The sequence below is a fragment of the Lygodium microphyllum genome, chromosome 8, assembly GCF_053477565.2.
Source record: "Lygodium microphyllum isolate KBCC chromosome 8, Lygodium_microphyllum_v1.1.10, whole genome shotgun sequence".
Classification (NCBI taxonomy): domain Eukaryota; kingdom Viridiplantae; phylum Streptophyta; class Polypodiopsida; order Schizaeales; family Lygodiaceae; genus Lygodium; species Lygodium microphyllum.
In genome coordinates this window covers 107,930,000-107,937,225 of record NC_141142.1, presented here as the reverse complement: position 1 = coordinate 107,937,225, position 7,226 = coordinate 107,930,000, and the positions used below count along the sequence as shown (strand labels likewise).

The window sequence follows — 7,226 nt, the reverse complement described above, 5'->3', positions numbered from 1 at the left end:
CCCAATGGTCTTCCTATAACTTAAGGAAAAGCTTTACTTCCTGTAAGAGCTAGCACTGAATATTATCATTAGAAGCAATAGAGAGAGTAGAAAGCAAACTATTCCTAACTCTAGAAGCACAATCCATAGTAGCCCCTTGTTGCCTATGCCATGCTTCTTAGTCAGCTTGACAACTACGTTGCAGTTTAGCCATGCATCAAATGGATCAGAGGAGTGCCTTTTAGCCTCATTCCACACGTGTTTGAGTCTCATAATAAAGGGTGGAGAGTCTAGGAAGGATGTATTCATTTTAAAGAGTGGGGGGGGGGGGGGGGGGCGCTTCAATTGATCCCACATTGTTGGCATGCTCTAAAAAGAGAATTGAATGAGACAATGGTCAGAGGACAAGACCTTAGTGACTATGTTAAAGTGAGAGTCTGAGGTTAAGCACCATCATGTTGCTCTCCACCAATGGTGATTGTGCCATGTGAAGAGCTTTCCACCTTTTTCATAGGCATTGGTCATGTCAACCAACTCATGCAGCTCTGCATGGCTTCCCACTTCTTTCATTCCTCTGCCAACATGACTCCCTTACCGTGATACATGCCATTTTCCTCTACGGTCATGTTCTAATATCCTATGAGCAGCATGGGGCCCCATAACTCTTACATGTAAGCCATTCCCACTAGGTGCTTCTCTCTCCTGATGAGTTGGTTGTGTACACTAAAACTAGCAAGAGTTTGTCCTCGTACATGTTAGCCTTTGTTGTGTTCAAGGAGCCATCCTTATTTGCCTAAGAAAACTTAGGGATTTAATTGCTCATTGAGTAGCATCATGGAGCCTCCTCTCCCCCATATATAATTCTTTGAGAATGATACATAGCCGAGACACATAATGTTCAAAGCCTCTTGCTCCCCATCCTTAATCTCTTGGAGCATCAAGATGTCTAGTATCCTGCACCTCAAGGACCTAACACCTCTTTCCTCCTATCGAACATAGGTTGTAGATATTCCATGATATTGCTATGAACTTCTTCATTCCTTTAGTGTGATGGTTTAGCCACCAATTCTACCTCATTCCCCAGTGGCACATAGTAATTGTGGTCCACTAGTGGAGTTCTCATCAAGTGCTTGAGCAATACCTTGCCAACTTTGTGAGACTTGGTCTTCCATCCCTTCGTGTTGATATTTTCCTTATATTTGCCTTTGTTCTCCTTCATGTTTGTTGGCATAGGGGGTTTGGGTGGCTTATGTTGGGCCCGAGAAACAATTGGCTCATCCTTTCTTCTATGCTCTTCTTTGTCCATGCACAAGGTTCTTTTGGTCTTGGGTTGAGCAACTCTAAGGGCTTATTGGTCTGGTCATTTCTTGGGTGTGACTTGTTGAGCTTTGAGGGGAAATCCTTGGCAAAGTGGTTGCATTGCTTGACATGCATTAGGAAAGTTACCAAAACCTAATCTGAACCACCACCCCTCGAACCTGCTCTAGTCTTGGAGCTCCAAGTAGTCATGTGGCTATCTCCAATGGTCCCACAAAATGAAAACCTTTCTCTTCAGTTTGAGGGTGCCATAGCTTGAGATGTTGGTGGGCAGATAGAGGACACAAACCAATGTAGTTGTAATTGTGGTCCTCGTCATCCAACCAAATTGCTAGATCCACTAGAGTAACCCAAACTAGACACTTGTATTGGAGAACATTACTTGGTGAGAAAGAGGGAGACCAAGGCATGGCTAGGACAAGATTACCTTTAAATCTAACTATGCATCCAAGCACCTAATCCCTTTCAACGGTGGAGCTAATCATCACCGTGTAGTAGAAGCCCCCTACCAACAACTAACTTTAACTACTACATGAAGGCTCTCTCGTGGCATATAGTGGAAAACCAACAATTGAACTCATTCTTAGCCAGAGGTTGGCCCATTAAATAAAAAAATTCACCACAAGTAGAATAAATAGCATACCTCTAGTGTATGGGCTAGATGGATAGGGACACCATTTCCTTGAAGCATTCCTTGCTTGCTGCTTCTAGCTCAACCTGTTTTTGGGTGTTAATGGTTCTTGTTTAGTCTTGATAGATCATTCTAGCTCTTCGATGTCTTGGCCTCCTATTCGAGTGGCGGTAGCATAGTCCAACTCCATCCCTCCTCCCCCATGGATCCTAGTTACTCTCTTCCCTAGCAGTAGCTCCTCCCCCCATCAAGCAACCTAGCTCTCTCTCCCCCTCCTATGCCCTACATGCATGCAAGGGGGAAGGGTGCCACCATGTGTCAGGATTGGATTCCTAGGGATGAGCTAGTGGATTTTGAGGATTGTATGAGGGTCTCTAGTAAGCTACCATAGATGGCATCACATTCAAACAGATGAGACTAGGGTAAGGATGCTAGCAAATGTACTACTAACTTTTTGATGGTCTTTTGCTGCAAATACTTATTGAGTGGTTGTACATTGCCTAGACTATAAAAATTTTCTTGCCTACTCATGAGATCCTTACTAAGTAATCAACCATTCAAAGCATCCAATGAAGGAGGCCCTATTGAGTGTGCCAGACGAAGGTTAATATATGGTGTAAGAAGGAGATCAATGAAAGAACCAATCACTAGAAATAATATTGCAATGTCATTTGCTCCTCACTCAAGGAAGCAAAATAATGCAAGATTAGAAGTAATCTCCTTTTAGGTAATGCATTGATTGTCCTTTTGGGGATGGCTAACTTGCTACTCACATGCTTACCCTAAGTGGGAAGTGAGAAGCAGATAAGATATATGCATGAAGGGCAAGTGTACTTGAAGAGCCAAGCTTGATCCCTAGAGATGACTTACTCTTTCATATCCCACATTAATATAGAGCACCTAAGAAGTAGATAAGATATATGCATGAAGGGGAAGTGTACTTAAAGAGCCAAGCTCGACCCCTAGATATGATTTTTTCATATCCCACATTAATATAGATCATCTGACACCTTACTAAAGAGAAATATTAGGCTCTACAAGGAGCTCAACAATCAGACTTGAACATACACAAATTCTTTCATGTGCTTCCTCTCTCTCTTGCTTAAGTTATCACTCACCTAATCAGCTTATACTCTTACTCTAAATCAACTAGTTCTCTCCTCTCAATCCCTTGAAAAGAAAAAAGCAAAATGATTCAAGAATGAATGTATTGAGCATTATTGAAGTCCTTCGCACTCATTGATGTCCAATCCGCTATATGTTTTTCCAATAAGCTCCATGATTCAAGTGTATCTCCCCTCAATCAATCATCACTCCCTCCAATTTCTCTATGGCCTACGGCCTCTACTCAAAATCTAAGATGAGAATAGGGGAGGAGGAGGAGGAGGAGAAGGACTAAGAATGGTGGAGCTTCTCCTAACTGATCCCTCACACTCAACCTCTCTCACTCTCCCTTGCACACTCTCATGCTCCAACCTTCTCACTATTTGAATAGCAAGATGGGAAGAAAATAATAATCATCATAATATTGAGTAGTTTCTCATCATTGAGTGCCTCACTCATTCCCTCTTCCACACTCTCAAGCTATGGTGAAGAAAGTAGAAAGACGGAGAAGTAGCAAGTCTCAATTATTTGCACACACAAGAACAAGCTCTCTATTCATCTTTACGAACTGTATACATTAGGGTCTCACTTAGGGTTGGACATCGTCTACCCCTTTCTGCTTGTAATGGATCCTTCCCTCTTGTTCATTTATAATACCCATCCTTCTAGACTAGGCCTTCACAATTTACCCAAGGGATATTGAAATACATGCACGATAATTTTATACTTAGCTTTCAAGTTATCTAGTGTGCCTAGGCACGCTGAAAATCTACCTATAGGTACAAAAAAAGTGCATGGGAGTGAGTCCTATGCTCAAATTTTATAGACTGTAAAATATAATCAACTAGAAATTGAGTGAGCCTAGTGCTCAAATTTTACAATGACTACTCTTTGTGTGCCACAATTAGTTCACAATAGACTATAACATATAATTGATTGGTAAGGAATGTGAAAGATGATTAGAGATACTATTTAAGAGACATTGAGACCTTAAATATCTCTAAAGATAAACATGTTACTTCTTTGAAGATTAATGTTGTCACATACGAGGAATGCAATTGGCCTTACTCTTGGTTGACTAGTTATCAAGGCCATTGAGGATTGTAGGTCTTGTAGTTGTTAGTACTTTTCTTGTTGGGTGGAACTTAAAGAGCTAGAGAGGATGGATTGCAAGGTTCAAAAGGATGATGGAAGGATTGATTTAGAAGTTGAAGTGATGTGTTGTGGTCCTCCATGAACTTTTATACTTGTAATTAAAAACCTTGCATGCATCCACTTTCTAGGGAGAGTGCTACTCTTCTCTTTGTGCACAAGATATATTTTGTTGGATTGGGATATGGGTCAAATTCTAAGCAAGCTTATAGTGTTGTCCCATACTTTACAACCCAATTCTTGTATATGGTGGAAACATGGAGCCTCGAGAGGAACACCAAGGAAAAGGGAATTCTCTTGCAAGAAAATCTATCTTGTAACATCAACAAGCTTGTTTATCATGTTTCATATGATCACAATGAAGAAAAGAACACCAGGCACAACAAATCTTCATGCAACATCATGTAAATCTCCCACGGATTTTAATAGAATCAACCATATTCTTCAACATCTTCACAAAATCCATCAATAGAACAAAGAAAGCAAAGGAATACACCATCTTTGAATGGAAATACATCACATAGTATTCATCTTCAATATCTTCATAGTCTTCTCTCTCAATCTCTCTTATACAATCACTCTGTTTGAGTAGAATTGGCTATCTCTGACTCTCTCTCTCTCTCTCTCCATCAATAATACATCATATCCTCACTACAATCTCTCTAAAATTACACTCAATAATCACTCTTAGGTCGTGGATACCCCTCCCAAGAGGTATGTCTGATATGAAGGGTCACCAGAGCCACTACAATGTCTCTTCACAGCTCACTACTGTCACTTCACTCTAGTCTTCTCTTGAGTCTTCAGCAGCTACTTTTTCCACTTCTTTCAGCTCTTTTGCACTTGTATTCACCTCTTTCCAAGGCTAGAAAACTTTCCCCAAAGTCACACATACATTCCACAGAACACTTACAGAAGCATACAGAACAGTCTACAGAACAGTACCAGAACAGCTACAGTACAGAACAGAACAGAGACAGAACAGAAGCAGAAGCTCTACAGAAGACCTACAGAAGGTTACAGAAGGTCATCAAAACCACATCACTCATTCTCAACCCATTTCAAACTCTCACAAACCATTCACTAAGCTTTCACAATATCTCATTCTTCATCAATCAATACTCCATCCCTCCTTACAGAAGACAATCAGAACAAAACAGACCAAAACAGAACAAAACAGAAGGTATACAGAACCTATCAGCACCTATCAGAACATCACAGAACCATCAACAAACATCATGAACTTCCAAAACACAATCAATATCATCTAAAACACTCTCAAACCACTTCCAAATCAACCAATCATCCCATAAAATCAACCATTCAGCTCTCAAAAACAACAAAAATCAGCCAAAAAACAAGTCATTTCAACACTCAACATATCCCCACACTTAATAAGGAAGCGTCCTCGCGACCCAGGAAAAAGGGAATACAAGTTCATAGAAAAGCTCAACTTTGATCTTCAATATCTTTTCAAAAAGAATTCATCCACCATGACCCCATCTTATAACCTGTTTCTGATATAAAAATACAAAGAAAGGAAAACTCTTGTGAAATTAACACCTCTTATCAAACTAAAAAATCACCACAAATTTATAAAGGATATAAAAGTTTGCTTCTTCGTCATCTGCATCAGCTTCAACTCTCCAACCACGACCCCATCTCTACAAATCTCCAAAACATAGCTCGTACACAAAATCCAATAGGAAACCACCACGTTCGTTTGACATAAATGAACTCACAACACAAACACTAATACACAACACAACCATCTGAATGACTTCTTCAAAAATAAGAGTTTGGCATTAAAAGCTGCCACCATACATTGGAAAGGCATCAATGAAGATGATCCCTCTTAAAAGATTGATGTTGTCGGAATCGATCCATAGATAAGGATTCATCTACAAAGTTTTTAGGAGGATTTTGGAAAAATTGGAGACATCACATCCTTTCCAACAGGACCAAGTATCTGCTAGGCAAACAGAGGGCATGAAAATACAGTATCTCCAACTGTTGGGAATCAATGCTAACATTGACATTCATGCACAACTTTGGAATAGGCTTTGAATCAGTATGAGAGTGCCTATGCATATACGCCAGGTACCAAGCAAAGTGAGCAGTTAATCTCACTGAGGGATCTGCAGACTGTGAATATTGTTGGGCAAAATGAACATAGTTTTGATAAGCTTGACTTGAAGCTGTCCATTCGCCTGGAATTACTGGCCAATTAATCTGCGGTCCTGTAAGGCAATCATCCGAACTCCATCCCCTTCTTCTGGAAATCTGAGTATCAAAACCGGCACAGTCACTAACCAACTGAGGTGGTTGAGATATGGAAGTGTTAGGAGAGGGTAGTGGAATAAGAGAAAGTGGATGTAGGGAAGGATAGGAAAAATCATAAAAGGAAGAAAAGGTTAAAGAAGGAGTGGCAGAAATTTGGAAGGAATCACTAAGAAACGGTGTTAACTGATAAATAGGAAATGTAGAGGGTACATTAATGAGGGGTGAAGGACAGGGTGGAGAAGGGGAAAATACCCTATCCTCAATAAAGGAACAGTAAGTGAAAATAGGAATTTGAGGGAAATTGGAAGGTTGGAAAAGAAGGGGTAAAATTACTGTGGAATTTGTTTGACAAAGGGAAATATATATAGCATAGCGGTGAGCCAATTGTTGGTAATAGAGGAGGGTAGGAACAGAAGGTCCCAAGAGAGATCGTCTATGATAGGCATCAAAGAAGGTAGCATCAAATGGATTATGTTTGGAAAGATAGGTTAAGAGATCCATCCTCAGTTGGTTAGTACTCTGGTTAAAGGTAGGAGCTGTGTTTTGTCTTTGATTGAGGACCACCGAATCAATCATGGGATGCCACGACTTATCCTGACAATCAGCCACTTTGGAGGAATAACTTTGAAACATATCAGCTATGCGCAACTCCAAATGATTGACATATAGAACAGCCTGTAAGACCACATCCCCCACATACCATGCCATATCTACCTCATCTGGAATTAACAAATCTCCTCGGAGATACATGTATGACATC

The 7,226-nt window shown here is 40.4% G+C and overlaps 1 non-coding gene across 1 annotated transcript; it reads right to left on the bottom strand.

Moving 5' to 3' along the window:
• Window positions 1–5,615: 5,615 nt before the first annotated feature.
• LOC148032711 (small nucleolar RNA SNORD36) lies at window positions 5,616–5,683 on the bottom strand. The gene has a single exon (XR_015691778.1). It is a non-coding gene; the product is annotated as a small nucleolar RNA SNORD36 (small nucleolar RNA).
• Between the last annotated feature and the right edge of the window lie 1,543 nt (window positions 5,684–7,226).